Here is a 16,948-nt window from a genome sequence, read left to right as displayed (position 1 = left end):
AGTGTACGAGAAGAGAGTTTGTGTAATCGTACCCTGAGGACCTTTTCAGGATTAGGAGTAGGATTGCACAGACTGCTTGGATGTCTTCTAGTATACACTCTTGAAGATAATATATGAAGTGGAGTCGCCACCTGAACAAGAAGTGAAACACGAAAAAGCTCGAGATGAAAGAACCAAGGACAGAAAAACTCTATCCCCGGCAACGACGCCAAAAAATGTTGTCGCACAGATTGACACGACAACGCTCAGACCGGGGGCTGTCACTCTGATCCCCGATCTCTCCGTTTAAGCCTGTCTCCCGCGGCTAAGGGGGGTAGACCCTATGAGGTGATGAAGACCAACTGTCGACCAGTTGGGTTGGGAGACACGAAGAAACAAGCACTAAATTGATTTTGTTAAGTTAAAAGACCAGTGCCTTGTGGGTTTGATGTTTAAACGATTATTTACTAGATGTTGCAGAGATGTAAACCATGTACAACAATCATTTATCATCAAATAACTTGAACGATGCAAGATATCCAATAAAACCACAATGTTCTTATAATGATTAAAGCTCAATAACGATATCCAACGATTAAAAGATACACAACCACGCAATTATGAACATTAACCAGATATCATATTCATGTAGCTAATCTTCAAAATGATCATTCATGCATGCCAACTCACATAAAATGATAATCATTCATTCCACATCAAAATTTTAGCCTTAGCAAAGATAATAAAACGTGATAGACCCCTGAGCCAAGACCGAAAAAATTTCCAAAAAAAATTTTTATGTTTTTCAAATACAACAAAAAGCTAAAGCTAAATGAAACTTTTTAAAAAAAAATCTAAATGATGTTAAAATCTAAAAAAAAAATTATTTATTTATTTATTTTATTTTATTTTTTATTTTTATTTTTTTTTAAACAAGAAAAACTTAAAATATAATCTAAAACTAAAACTAAAAAAAAACCGAAATTAAAATCTAATCAAAGACTAAATAAAAACTAAAGATTAAACCCTTTTATTATTATTTTTTTTATATTTTTATTTATTCCCTTTTTTTTTAAGTTTTTGGTTTGACTTAAAATAATACAAAATGAAACCTAATTCTAAATCTAGAACTACACCCTAATTTAAATTCATGAACTAAACAAAAATAAAAATATATACATATTTTTTATTTTTTATGATTTTAAATTTAAAATGAAATAAAGCTAATATCTAATCTAATCTAAAACAATACAAAAATCAAATCTAAATTTTAAAATCTAAAACTTTTAAATCTAATCAAAATACAAAACCTAAGTCCTAACTAAAACGTTACCCTTTGCGTATCTCTATTGAAGTCAACACAAAAAAAAAACTAAGATTAAAATAATTTAATACATGAAAACTAAATTTAAAATTAAAAGAAATAAACCCACGTAACAATGAATGCTAGCTCTGAAACGTAAGCCAATAAAACAAAAAAAATCGAAATACCAATTTGGAGGTGGCCCGTATGAGAAAAAAAAGACTTTGACGGCGGAATGAACGTTTACAGGTTGAAGCTTCCAGCAATCACGTAACCCTCCAGCGCTGATCAGATGCAATCGATTTTTGATGTTGGGAGATCCTTCGATGGCAGAAAAAGGTTGCAGCGGGAAGAGTACTCATCACGCAGGTTGTTTGCAGGCTTGCTATTCGGGTTTATGCTTGACGCGGGCTTGAAAATGACAACGGCTTGAACAGTGATGGAAGCTGCAGATAATAGATTCGAAGGCAGCTTTAAAGCAGTGAATGGAAGCACTGGGATGGAAGTTACTGCTGCGTGGAAACGTGGCAAGTAAATTGTTTTGTAGGTGTTGAAAACCAGAGAAGACTGAGCAGAGAAAACCGTGGGGAGGGATGGCGTGAGGAATAATAGAAATACGCAGGCCTGATGAACAGTAATGAAAACGATTTCGCTGCTGACTGTAGGCTTGTGTGATTTGGAGAAACGTGGCTAGGCAGATTGCTGAGAAAGGGGCTTGTAACAATTTTTCGAAGATCTTTATGCAAAAATAAAACCCTGGGCTGCAAAAAATAATGCCCTTGCAAGAGATTGCTCTGAGATGCAATGGCAAGGCGTTGCTCAAAACCTGGAAATCTTCAAAAAACCTGCAACCTGTAAAGGAGAAATACCCAAAAATAATATGCAAAGATTAAGAGTGAAACCCTACAAACCAGTCCAAAATTACAAAATTATAGCTTTATAACAGCCAGATTTGTCAGTTATCATCAATATTTTTAGAACTTCAGATTTTTTATAAAAGAAAATTCGGAAAATCTCTCATGCGATTCAGTAAAATAAACTAAATGATTAACCCAGGATCAAAACTAGCTGGGCTCTGCAAGAAAATGCTTGCGGGAGTTGGCTGGTTCAGCCGAGAACTTCCCCAAACGCCCACTGGTCTTCTTCAATAAGGGTTTCCTGCACAGCTCATTTCAACCATCAATAAAGAGAGAAAAAACAATACTAGATCTCAACAGCAATGGAGATACCTGCCATTACTTCAGAAAACCTAATACCATTCAAACCCTAGCAAGTGAACAAGATACCTGTGCTCAACAATACTCTACAATAAGCTGTTACTAATGGCTGAAAATTAAAATATGCAGAAAATAAAATAGCTCACAACACTTCCAGAGAGTAACACCAGCAAGATTTCAACCCCAAAGTCTTTCTTTATTAGCACCAGAAAAAGTTTACAAGAGAGCTTCTTCAGCACAAGACTCACAGATCGAATGATTTCAAATGACCCCTAGCACCCTATTTAAAGGAAAAGATCCCAACAGCTAGTTCAAGTGATCCATGTCAAAATGATCTCAACCATTGATGAGGATCAAGACATCTCTTGATCTCATCCGTCGAATTTTTAATGTATTAAAAAATTGAAATTCTGCATTTATTTACTCAAAATATTATTATTTTATTAATTTTAGGTTTTTTACTTTATTATATATATATTTTTATTATTTTATTTTTATTTATTTATTATTTTTTAATTTATTTTTAAATAGATCCTTGAACTTAGCTTTTGGGATAATCACCTAGGACCTAGGACTTAGGACTTATGAGGGGATTAAAACATTTCTTAACCCTCAAGACACTTTACATCATGACTTTACAACTTTACATCCCAAGGGGGGAAAACCCATTTGACATAGACCCTCATAAACCACCCAGTTCTGCGACACAACTATAATCTAGCAGATTAACACACTAGGATTCTCCTAAGATTCTAATGACAAAATCCGTCCCAGCTTTGGGGTTAGGCTGAAGGAAAACTCTACCGATCATGGATCGGTGAGACGAAAAACCTTCCGAAACGTAGATTATCACTTAGAAAATTAGGTCCACCTAGGCAATTTACAGACATGACTCATATTTGCTAAGATTATTTACAATTTATACATGCAGACTGGGTTTACAACATAAATTGATCAAGCTGTCGATGACTGTAGAATGGCACAGACATGTCGATCAAGCGCTACCCTTTTTGCAAAGAAAAAGGGGGTGTACTTCTATGGGCAGTTGAACGGTAGTGGTCAACAGTTACTCACTAGATTGGTAAAGCAATTTTATGATCACCAATTTATACCTGCAAAATTAACCTAATTATAGCACAAATTATAGGCAAGAACCTAAGTTGCACGGAACGCCGAAATGGTACGTTTAGAAACACACCTCCCAAAAATGGAAACGTCGGCCGAAATGTTGGGTGAAACGCCATATATGTTTATATATATAAAAAGAAATTTATAAATAAGTGAATAACACATTATCTTGCACGAAGAAAGTGAATAAGACCCATAGATGACAATTTAGAAGGAAAATCAAGTCTATATTAACTCTCATAGATGATTACATAATGGTCGAGTTTCGGAGTTTCGGGGACGGGTACGTCCCGAAACGCCGAGTTCCTAGAAGTTTTGTGCAACATAGGCAAGAACTAAGAAGAGGAATAGAAAAATCAACCCAAGAACAACACCCATAAACCAAAGAAATTTTTTTGTTAGTCCTAAGGCAGAGGAGTACTCCCACTCTCCAACCTTGATTACAAGTGAAGAAAGCACCTCTCTTTATAGGAGGCTTTAACTCTAAAATAAAATATTATTATTTTTATAAGAGGACTTAGTCTAAAAATACTAAGTCTAATCTAGCTTCTAGAAATTAAAATAAAATAATTTAAAAGGTTAAAGTGGATTTGCCACAATGTACAATGGTTACCGTTATGAGGTTCCACAACTTAAAATACTGTTTTAACTCCCCATGCCCTTTGAAAAAATCAATTTGAAAATTAAAATAAAACCCAACCACCCAAAGGCTTAGAAGGATCTATGCACCCACAGTCTTATCAAAATAATTTAAAAATGTCTCAATATTAAAGACTCGTGATGCGATATGGTTTTTTCTTGCTTAGATCTCGATCCGCTAGGTGACTAAAGAATTGGGTGTTTCCTCCTTCATTGTATTTGGTATCAATAGGCGTAGGCGTTGTATCTCCTTGCATATTGTTTCTAGTGGCAACTGCTCTCGTACTTTTGACTGGCATCTTTTAACAGAATTATCTCTGATGACTATAGATATCCCTTAGCTCAGTGAAACAGGTTATTGCTAATAGCTTTCAACTCCCTCGGCTTTCTTCGCCTTTAAAAAACCACTACCTTGAATCCCGACTGAAGCATCTATCGTGCATCGACCAAGCATACGTCAATCACGACCACATTCGCCTTTGTTGCCTCTGGTGGCATAAACCCCTTGATCTCTCACACTGTGGCTACTTCAGATCTTTTCCTGGAACTGAAAGGGCTTGACATAGGGGTTCTCCCCTCCGCTTGGAAACGCTTGAAAACCTTTGACCATGGATGTCCAACATGCAACCTCTCGATTAGCAACCGTGCTGCCATTCATGAGAAAACCCTCAATGGGGGAAGAAACATTACCATCGTGCTTGTTTCGTAGCTCAATTATCATTTCCTTGTCCATTGTGTTTTGTAGTTTTCATGCCATTGCAAATCACGAGTCAGATGAACTCCTAACCCGATTCACATGCAATTCGTGATGTTTGCATGCTTCCAATGTTACAATATGTTTTTGCAACAACTCCCATAATCATAGCAACACTGTACGCAGTCAATGGTAAATATAAACACAGCGAAAGCACGCACCTTTGACCCATAGGAATGCTGAAAGATTGATTGCCAAAGATTCTGTCTCTATCCACATCTAGTATATCATTAGAAAGAGCAATCAAAACTAAGAAGAAGCACCCAAAAGTTGTAGCAAATATCACAGGCTTGGTCAAGATATCAGGTCTCTTGTAAATGAAACTCTGTATGTATGGAGGCCCTACTTTGCAGAAATATACAATGGTGTCTTAGCAATCTCATTTTCTTCATCTACTAAACTTGTGTCCCCCATTCAAATACCAGCCCGAGGGTTCTGTACACCCTTTTGGAATGTAACCCATCTAATAGTTTCTTAGCAACTTGTTTCTTGGCTGCCAATTGTAGATCAGTGTGATTATGCCTACCAGTAACATGTTTCACCTACTTCTTCTTTCCTATTTCTCCTTGATTATAATTTTTGTGTTGCTGGATGCAAATAATAGGTTTCAAAGAACAATCTAAGAGTACATCGTAGAGCTTGTGCTAAAGCTCATATAGACTCCAGAGAAATCATAGTTTATATATGAATATACTGTAATAAAGTATTGTGGATTTGTTGACTACTACAGACGTGACATGAACTATGAAATGCTGGTTGCAACTGTTTTTTTGTGTCACTTGAAGGGTGCATATATTGGAGCTAGAACATGAACAACCTGTTTCATTCCATCTAGATCTCTGTATACATATAGTCCTTTAGACGATGCCTTTCAAGGGTCGGCTGCCATTTATCATTTCAAGCTAGGGTATTTTTGACCCTTGGACACCTACTGGAGTTACATTTTTAGCAAGTCCGAGAATTTTTGGGACTAAATGACCTTGGGCAGTGGCAAAAATCTGTTGCAAATTTCTACCTTTCTTTAATATTCAACCTTGAATTGTGAGAAAATTTGATATAGGTACCCCTACTGGAAGAGGGTTAGTGACTGGGTCCAACTGCGGGACACATGCTCCAATTGGGAGGATGTGAGAACTTCAGAATCTCATTGTACATGAGCATTAACCAAAACCAAAATGAAATGTTGAAACTACTGTCTTAGTGGACTTATTCACTGCTACTCTACCCTAACTTACTTGAGATAGCATTCTTTAGTAAAATCAAAGATCCAATGCAACCACCTCAAGAATGCATCATTACATGCACCTCCCTCTGTGCTTGATCACCATATAGAACAAAGATAAACTGAAAACCAGCTGCTATGTTCTTGAATCTCTGTCACCAACACGCTAAAAATGTACCCAAACACCTATACAACAACCATGTCTTCTAGTGGAACTGCAAATAAAGAAAGGCAATTGCAAGATTTGTCAATATATTCTTGCAGTGGGTTTATATAGTTGTTGTCTAAATCTGGAAATTTCATCAAATCAGTGCAATCATTAATCTATTCTGCGTTATTTGTTTGCTGGGTGTGAAAATTTCAGGTCTGAAATCCTATTGCAGAAATTAGTATTATTTCTTCTAATTGTTAATTAAATTAGCAGTTTATTGCTATGATAACAACGAAATAAACACACTACAATCTTCACAAAATACTGCAGAAAATAATAGCGCTGGAAACTGAGAAATATGATAGCACACACACACACATAAAAATTGACACAATTATTTTTTGACTAAATGCCCGGCGTAGCAGCTGAGGGTTTTATATTATTAAGCAACAGTGAAATTATTTGAGTACAATCTAGATGTTGAATACTAGCTTTCCTGCAGAGAAAATACTAGAAAAAATTATCCCAGGGAAATTACCCTCACTCCGAGCAATTCCGGAACTTGACTGCCCCTGAAAAGCAAGTTGTCCACCTAGCTCTACGTAGTCCCTCAAATGCTTCAGCTCGAAAATTTTGCAAATCAAGTTGTCTTGCCTGCTGCTGATTGGGAAACTGTCTCTCCGGCACTTTGGAAATGTCTTCCGGCCACTGGAATTGATAACCATGTTAGGTCCCTATACTACTAGTGTAGCCCCTTATTGTTATTAGTACAACCCCCTTATTATATTGTTGTGCCCATGTAGTCCCCATATTGTTATTATTGTGCCCCATAGAAGCCCACTATTGTTATAGTTGTGCCTTTACATTATTATTGTTATGTCGGCTCTGATTATATTATGACCCCTTAGACTCCTATATATAGAAAGGAGGTCTTGTCATTTGTATCATCCAAGAATTGTTCATTTGTGTAATGTAAAGGAGGTTGCCCCCTCGAAGAGGCTTATTTCTAAGGCATTCATTTATTTTTTCTATATTTTTGTGAGCTAGTTTCATAACATTTGGTATCAGAGCTTTAGATTCTAGGGTTTTGTTGCTCCAAACAGGTCATCGTGGAATTTTCACTATAACTTTTTCGCTACGAAGTTTCAGACGCTAAAAAAAACCCATTTGAGAAGAACTCAGTTTGAACCTCGGATCTGAATTTCAGATCTTGTCTCGCTATATTTTCGGAGATATGATCTGAGGAAGTTAGGGTTTGTTCAAGCTCTAGAATTGCATCTCAAACAGGTCATCGTGGAATTTTAGCTATAATTTTGTTTCTACGAAGGTTCAGACTCTCCAATTAAAAACCATTTGAGTTGAAATCGTGGTGCAGCTTGGGGCCCAATTTCAGATCTTGTCTCACTATATTAGCGGATATATAATCTGAGGAATTTAGGGTTTCTACAAGCTCTCGAATTACATCCTAAACAGGTGACCTTGGGAAATTCGTCATAACTTTCTCTCTGAGCATCAGATTGAAATTTCGTAAGAAGTTGCACAAAGAGGACAGACTGTAGTTTTATGTGTATTGGTTTCAGGTCCTAAGGTTGAAATAGTGACACGTGGCACTTCGTACAAGTGCGCTCTATTGAACCATTCTATAATCAGGTCATCGTGGGAGAGTTGACATAAATCTTCCTTGCGGAATCCAATCTTGATCAGACTTGCGGGGTTAGAAAGAGCACTCAGAGGGCTACTGCAAGACGCAATTTCAGAACTTAGAGATCTGAAATTATAGAGTTACAATAGTTGCAAAATCAAGCTCCTAAAATCAAGAAAAGGCGATATGAGGAAGTTTGATGGCAAGGATCTGGTAAATTGGATACTACAGATGGAGCAATATTTTGATCTACATGAGATGCGATTGTTACAAAATGTATATATTGCATCTTCATATTTAGAACCAGATCAATTTTTATGGTATAAAGGGCTTTTTTCTCGTAAACCACTTGTTACGTGGTCAATTTTCACAGAGGAAATTATAGCACATTATGAGGATACAAAGAGCAACACCTTCTTTAGCCAATTGATAAATCTCAAACAAAAGTGGTCTATGGCCGAACACATTGAGGACTTTCAAAAATTGAATATAAGGGAAAATGATATGCCAGAGAAGCAGAGGATTGATGTCTCCATAGGGACTTTAAAGGATAACATTCAACATGAGGTTCGTCCTTGGGAACTTGATTCATTGGAGAAGGCATTCAGGTTGGAAAGAAAAATTATGGCAACAAGGATGTCTACCCCTCACAACTATAAAGATGGAAGTGTTGTTTCTCCTAGCCTTTCAGTAGAAGAGCAGAGATGACAATGAACAGATTGAGGGATCAGGACAGGTTGGATGGGGCATCCAACTTTGTCATCTGGAAGGCCAAGATCCTACCTGTTCTGGATAGACATCGCATCAAGGGCTTCGCCTTGAGAATCATGGCTATCCTAGTTGACCCAGCTGATAACGAAAGGTATGAGTATGAAATGGCTAAGGCAAAGTGCATAATCCTTGATGGGGTCAAGGATCATGTGGTTCAACATATTGTCGAGAAGAACACGACAAAGGAGATGTGGGATACCTTGACGACATTGTATTAAGGCACTTCCATGCAGAGGAAGATGCTACTGAAGAATCAGCTGCGGTCGTATCAAATGTAGAAGGGGGAGTAGAGGGGGAGTAGATAGATCTATACCTTAGCAGGTTGCAGGAAATTCGGGACCAAATTACTTCCATAGGGGCCACATCGGATCAGGGGTTCATGGTAAGGACCGCCTTGAATGCAGTCTCCGAGGATTGGGAGACATTTGTCCAAAGCATTTTGGACGGAGTTAATCTTCTAGGATGGGAAGAGATGTGGGCAGCTCTTCGCCAAGAGGAGATCAAACAGGTGACCAAAGCGGGAAGTAGCAGCAAAGGAGGTCGAATCAAGAAAGAAGAGGAGAAGGGTGTAGCTCTGGCATTTGCGGGACAACAGGGGAAGAGAAAGAAGAAGGAAATCTCCAAGATAAAGTGCTTCCATTGTGGGGAGCTGGGTCATTATGAAACCTAGTGTCCCATGAAGAAGAATAAGGGAGAGGCTTCTGACTCTAAGGCAACTTTGGCAAAGGCGGAGAAAGAAGTCGAGATGGATGACGATTGTGCCATGAGTGCTCATGTACCTCTAGAGAAGAGGTGGGGTGACATCGAGCTGTAGTCAGGAGGACTACATGAGATGTGGGGCAGGATTCTTGAGGTACCCAAACTCTTGGATCATATTCGGCTATGGGAGCCCCGAGTGACAGTAGTAGGATGACAGATGTCATTAGAAGAAAATGTGAATGGCGTGGCAGAATAGTGCTAGAGTGTAGGGATCTGTAGTAGCGTACTGAGGGTTGCAGCAGTGCGAGAGGCATAGAGGTGGTTGCAGCAGTGAAGAAAGGTACAAAGATGTTTGTAGCAGTGCAAGAGGCACATAGTTGTTGCAGCAGTGTAGAGGCAATAGAGGGAGCACAGGATAGCAATAGAGGGAGCTTCAACATCAAGAGGGCTTCTAGCCTGACAAGGATGTCAGTAGTTGGGTAGATCAATTACTTACTTCTCAGTAATTGAGTTGTAGTGCGGCAATTAGCAATGGTAGAGCTATGGGCAACACGATGCAACATGATGAGAGAGCTGCAGTGCAGACGCAGTGTTGGGAGGTAGGACCAGTAGTAGCACGAATGCAGAAGGAGCTGCAATACAGATGTAGCAGTGGTAGTGGCAGAGCCATGGGCAGCAGTACAAGAGGCAGTGTTGAAATTTCTAAGTCTGACAAGTTAGAAGTCCCTACTGCATTATTTGGTTTATTTCACCTACTTGTTTATTCCATTAATAAGTTATTTATACATATAAATACTGAAAATAAACACAAATGCAACCTTAACTCATATACAGATCAACAACTGAAATACTAGACAAACACATACGGGACACTGTTATTTTTGGACAACCGCTCCTGAAAAACCTAATGAGGGAAAACCAATGCAACAGTTCTGAGGGTTTTATTATTTTGCAGATTTCTTGAGTACAACTAGGGTGCCGAACTGGCTCACCCAACAGAGATTGTTACACGACAATAATACCTCTTCTCGGAGATAGATTTTCATCTAGTTTGCCCCACGAAAATCCTTTCGGTGCTTCTCCTAGGCTCTGCGTCAGCTCTGCTAGCCTCAACGTAGCTCCTGAACCCTCTGCGTTAGCTTTCTGACTCTCTGCGTCATCTCTCTGGACCTTTGCATCACGCACGCAGGCCCTTCAGCCTTTGTGCAGTCTCTAGCTACCTCTTCGTGGCTCCTGCTATCTCTGCGTAGCTCTAGTTGCCTTTGCATCAGCCTCTTTGGTCACGACTCACTGCGCTGACCCTCAGGCACTATCTCTTCCTCTCTTCTATGAACTCACTGCCCCTCACTACAACAGATCATTTGTTCGAATTTTCTCAGCAAGCCCCGCTCCAGAAAATCGAACTCACTGATCAATCTTGGTGCATCTCCAACTGACCCTTGAGCCTCTTATATTTTTCCTGTTGAGTCTTCAACAGCCAAGATTAAGCCTCTAATCAACGGCTAAGATTAGATTTGTCTTGATCCATGTCATTTAGAACATTCTCACCCAGTTTTATATTAATACCCATTGATATTTTAATTTTCCTAAGTTTAGACTTAGGAACCCTATTAAAAATATTATTTATTTTAATATCTCTCCAACCAGGTGGAATTTTCCCAAACCATTTCTGGGTCTTGGAGATCTTATGTGCCTTAGCCTCTCCACCAATTTTCATGGCTAGAGCAGATCTAATGCTACCACAAATCAACACTCCATCTTAGCGAGGACTGTGCTCTAGTAATATTCCACCACTGAACATGACACTGATCCTTCCGCACTAGTACTTGTGTTGATGCTTGGCCTGTTGCCTAACATCCACTGCATTGTTGCTTTCTGTACTGCTGCCCATGACTCTGCCACTGCGACTGCTACATCTGTATTGCAATTCCCTCTCAACATGCTGCATCATGTTGCCCATAACACTACCACTGCTAACTGCTGCACTGCAACTTAGTTACTGAGAAGTAAGTAACTGATCTACCCAACTACTGACATCCTCATCATTATGGAAGCCTCCTAATGTTGAAGCTACCTCTGTTACTATCTTGTGCTCCCTCTGCTGCCTCTGCGCTGCTGCAAACACCTTTGTGCCTCTCGCACTGCTGCAACCACCTTTGTGCCTCTCTGCACTGCTGCAACCATGTTTGTGCCTCTCGCACTGTTGTAACCCCCACTGCGCTGCTATAGACCTCTGCACTCTAGCACTGCCTTGTTACTCCATCGCATCTTGCTTCTAAAGACATCTGTCATCCTACTATTGTCATTAAGGGCTCCCGTAGCCGGATATGATCCAAGAGTTTGGGCACCTCAAGGATCCTGCCCCTCATCTTTTGTAGTCCTCCTGACTACAGCTCGATGTCACCCCACCTCTTCTCTAGAGGTGCATGAGCACTGATGGCACAGTCGTCAGCAGTCTCGACTTCTTTCTCGGCCTTAGCCGAAGCTGCCTTGGGATTAGAAGCCTCTCCCTTATTCTTCTTCTTGGGACACTGGGTTGCATATTGACCCAGCTCCCCACAATGGAATCACTTCACCTTGGAGATGTCCTTCTTCTTCCTCTTCCCTTGCTGTCCTGCAGATGCCAGAGCCGCATCCTCCTCCTCCTCTTTCTTGATTCGACTTCATTTACTGCTACTTCCCGCCTTGGTCAACAGTCTGATCTCTTCTTGGCGAAGAGCTGCCCACATCTCTTCCCAAACTGGAAGAGTAGTTCTACCCAAAATGCCTTGCACAAATGTCTCCCACTCCTCGGAGACTGCATTTAGGGTGGTCCTCACCATGAATTCCTGATCTGGTGTGGCCCCTATTGAAGTAAGTTGGTCCCAAATCTCCTGCAATCTGAGGAGGTATAGATCTATCTACTCCCCCCTTTGCATCTGATATGACCATAGTTGGTTCTCTAATAGCATCCTCCGTTGCATGGAAGTGCTCTGATACAATGTTGTCAAAGTATCCCACATCTCCTTTTCCGTGTTCTTTTCGGCAATATGTGGTACGACATGATCCTTGACCCCATCAAGGATTATGCACTTTGCCCTTGCCATTGCATCCTCATAATTTTCATTATCAGCTGGGTCTATTGGGATAGCCATGGTTCTCAAGGTGAAGCCCTTGATGCGATGTTTATCCAGCACTGAAAGGATCCTGGCCTTCCAGATGACAAAGTTGGAAGCCTCGTCCAACCTGTCGTGATCCCTTAGTTCGATCATTATCATCTCTGCTCCTCTTCTGGACTCTCTCTGAGTTTCAACTTCCCTCCTGGAAATCTCCCTTTAAGTCCTGATTTCCTTGTTGAAAATCTTCCCGCCAATTGTCGAACCGCTCCTCTCCAATCCTCCTTGCAACTGCAACTCAGATCTGGATTTCTTGGCTACAAATTCGTCAAGGTAGCGACTCCCTCTACCTTGGTTTTGTCCCGTTAGGTATAGTTCTGCACCAATAGAAACAACACCCCAGTATCTTCCCAATCCACGATCTACCCACAGCTCCCTAGGCCCCAACAGCTGAAGAAACTGAGCCTTCTAGCTCTGGGCAATCCCGAAAAAAGCTGAATCGCTCCTCTGGCCAACTGTGTCAAGCCTACCTGGCTGAGTAGGATGACGTGGCTCTTCGTGAGCGTCTTTTGCCTCTCTTTGCTTCGGCACTGGCCCCCTCTCTGGCTCGAAATGATGACGCAAGCCCTCTGCGTCACTTCTTTTCTGCTGCCTTCTACTTAGGAGCATCTCTGTCTCTCGGGACAGCTGCCACTGTTGCAAATTTCCGATATCGTTGATGCCTTCAGTCCCCGTGTGATTTGCAATGCTCTGATACCATGCTGAAATTCTAAGTCTGACAAGTTAGAAGTCCCTACTGCATTATCCTCACCTACTTGTTTATTCCATTAACAAGTTATTTATACATATAAACACTGAAAATAAACACATATGCAACCTTAACTCATATACAGATCAGCAATTGAAATACTAGACAAACACACAAGGGGCACCGTTATTTTTGGACAATTGTCCTCGAAAAACCCAATGCGGGAAAACTGGTGCAGCAGTTCTGAGGGTTTTATTATTATGTAGATTTCTTGAGTACAACTAGGGTGCCGAACTGGCTCACCCAACAGAGATTGTTACATGGCAATAATACCTCTTCTCGGAGATAGATATTAAGCTAGTTTGCCCCACGAAAATCCTTCCAACACTTCTCCTAGGCTCTGCGTCAGCCCTGCTAGCCTCAACGTAGCTCCTGAACCCTTTGCGTCAGCCTTTTGACTCTCTGCATCAGCTCTCTGGCCCTTTGCGTCACCCACGCAGGCCCCTCAGCCTCTGCGCAGTCTCTAGCTATCTATGCGTTGCTACTGCTGTCTCTACGTAGCTCTAGTTGCCTCCGCGTCAGCCTCTTTGGTCACTACGCTGACCCTCAGGCGCTATCTCTGCCTCTCTTCTATGTACTCACTGCCCCTCGCTGCAACATATCACTGGTTTGAATTTTCTCAGCAAGCCCCGCTCCAAAAAATCAAACTGACTGATCAAATCTTGGTGTATCTCCAACTGACCCTCAAGCCTCTTATACTTTTCCTGTTGAGTCTTCAACGGTCAAGATTAAGTCTCTAATCAACGACTAAGATTATATTTGGCTTGATCCATGTCATTTAGAACATTCTCACCCAGTTTTATATTAATACCTATTGATATTTTAATTTTCCTAAGTTTAGACTTAGGAACCCCATTAAAAATATTAATTATTTTAATATCTCTCCAACCGGGTGGAATTTCCTCAAACCATTTCTAGGTCTTGGAGATCTTATGTGCCTTAGCCTCTCCACCAATTTTCATGGCTAGAGCACATCCAATGCTACCACAAATCAACAGGAAGCAGTGCAGAGGATGTTGGGCAACATGGCAAGCATCAGCATAGGTATCGGTGTTGGATGATCGGGGTAATGTTTAGTGGTAGAGCATTACTAGAGCACATTCCTCGCTAAGAGGGAGTGTTGATTTGGGGTAGCATCAACTGTGCTCTAGCCATGAAAATTGGTGTAGAAGATAAAGAACATGAGATCTCCAAGACCCATAAATGGTTTGGGGAAATTCCACCCGGTTAGAGAGATATCAAAATAATTAATATTTTTAATGGAGTTCCCAAGTCTAAACTTAGGAAAATTAAAATATTAATGGGTATTAATATAAAACTGGGTGAGAATGTTCTAAATGACATGGATCAAGCCAAATCTAATTTTAGTCGTTGATTAGAGACTTAATCTCGGCCGTTGAAGTCTCAACAGGAAAAGTATCAGAGGAGGCTTAAGGGTCAGTTGGAGATACACTAAGATTGATCAGTCAATTCGATTTTCTTGAGTGGGGTTTGCTGAGAAAAATCGAACAAGTGATATGAGTTGCAGCGTGGGGCAGTGAGTACATAGCATAGAGGCAGTGATAGTGCCAAAGGACTAGTGCAGAGTGTTGTTGGGAAAAGTATCCAATACGGAATGACCCTATCCCACTCTAAGGGTGATAGTACCTCAGCAACAATCAAAGCAAAGCTATCTAAGATTTCTTCTTTATGAAAGTAAAATAGGGGAGAAAGAGATCCACTAACCGATGTCTTTCGCTAATGGTTGATCCAATCTTCTCTCCTTGCTGCTTGCTCCCAGCTCCTTGCTCTTTCACGGGCCCAGCTACACCAAGATCATGCAAAATGGCAGGAGAAGGAAACTACAAGAAGCATACATTCATAATTGATTCAAGGATTAGAATAAATCAAATACACAAGTATAACAATACACCATTGAGACACATGCATATAGAAGAACCTCAAATGCTTTATTAATGGAAGAAGTAAAGTTTAGGAAGTGATACAACCATAAAAGGCCCAATCCAGCATCACCTCCCAGCAGAAAGAAATCTCCTCTTCACCTCCTTCAAAGCAAATCACCCAATAGTTCTAAACTCAAACCAATAGCACTTCCTTACATTCACAAGATTCCAGCCTCCTTAGACCTCATGAGAGAGCTCTATATATAGGAGTTTTGGAGAAAGGATGAGTCAGCTTGAGGCTGGCATGAAGCTGACTAGTGTCCTCTCTCACTTTAGTTATTCTTCAGTTCTTGAGTCCACTTGGAGGTTCTTGCTTCCACTTGGAGATCTAGATCCTCTTACTCATCACCAGTCGAATTCCCTGATCCAAGTGTCATTTCGGAAGCTTCCTGGGCATTGACACCTTGAGGAATGACTGTGCCACATGTCCAAACTCGCCCAGCGCAGGTAGCCTTCTTTGCAGTTGACATTCAGCGCAGGTAGACAGTGGAGCAGTTGACATTCAGCGCAGATGCTCAGTGGAGCAGTTGACATGATCCAGAATTGCCTTGTTTTTGAGTGTTTTCAGGTGGAGAACTGTTATTCAGTGCTGTGGTTTGCTGACCTTGTTCCTCTAGGGGTAGGAACAACATGTTTAGGGACTTTGGATCCCTCAGATTATGGACATTTCATGCTTCATGCTGCAAGGCACAAAAATGTCTATAACAGTTGCCCCCTAAAGTATGAGGTCGTTTATCGGGTGAAATGCTTTATCAGGAGGATCCGAAGTTCATTCAATCGCTGAGAGGTGACCTGTAATAAAATACAATACAATACATTATTTTTCATTCTGCTTTCATGATCTAGCTGAGGCGGGCATTCCCATGCTCAGCTTTATAAATTCATTTTGGTACATAGAACAGACGATCGTCTGATGGTAGACTGATAATTCTCTGCTGAAATTATCATCCTTTGAGTAGGATGATCATCTGCTGCAATGATGTACATGTCAAATGTCTTTATATTTCCTGAATATGTATCGCAGCCCGGATGGATGAAACTAGATCTGGGGTCTTCAAACTCGTTCGATCTTCACTCTAAGTACAAGTCGATCCATGTGAGAATTGCGCTGAAGTCGAACATGGAAAGACATCGCTTGATTACCGGTCAATGATGTAAACCGTTAACAAGCGCGAGAGGAATCACCGATAATGATAATGACCCTCAAGGTACTTCAGTACAATTCACGTGGTGTGAATAAAGGACTTGGCGTCGAACACCACACAAAATCTTCTGGTCGAAGGTCATTGATGTATACCTGTCGCCGGAAGTGAGAAACTTGCCATTGAGGCATGCAAGCTTCAAAGTACTGAGGGGGTTGTTCCTAGATCAACTTCTTGGATAATGAGCTGAAGTCGACAAGAAACGATCCGTCAAAGGAGGGCCTTAATGAATCCCACATCAGTGACACGGAACGGAGCTAATGATTTTAATGGAGGTGAAAACAATCTGTGACATATGATTCAGGGTGGCGGTCATGGATGGATGAAGGATAATGTATGGCAGTGGATGGGACACGGTTGACTCTTTCTGAACAACATCTCTTGAACATATAACG

This window comes from Pinus tabuliformis, chromosome 7 (assembly GCF_031772625.1).
Source record: "Pinus tabuliformis cultivar Carrire ecotype Pingquan chromosome 7, CPIR1, whole genome shotgun sequence".
In the NCBI taxonomy this organism is placed as follows: domain Eukaryota; kingdom Viridiplantae; phylum Streptophyta; class Pinopsida; order Pinales; family Pinaceae; genus Pinus; species Pinus tabuliformis.
The sequence above is the reverse complement of the archived record's forward strand: the minus strand, read 5'-3'. Positions refer to the sequence as shown.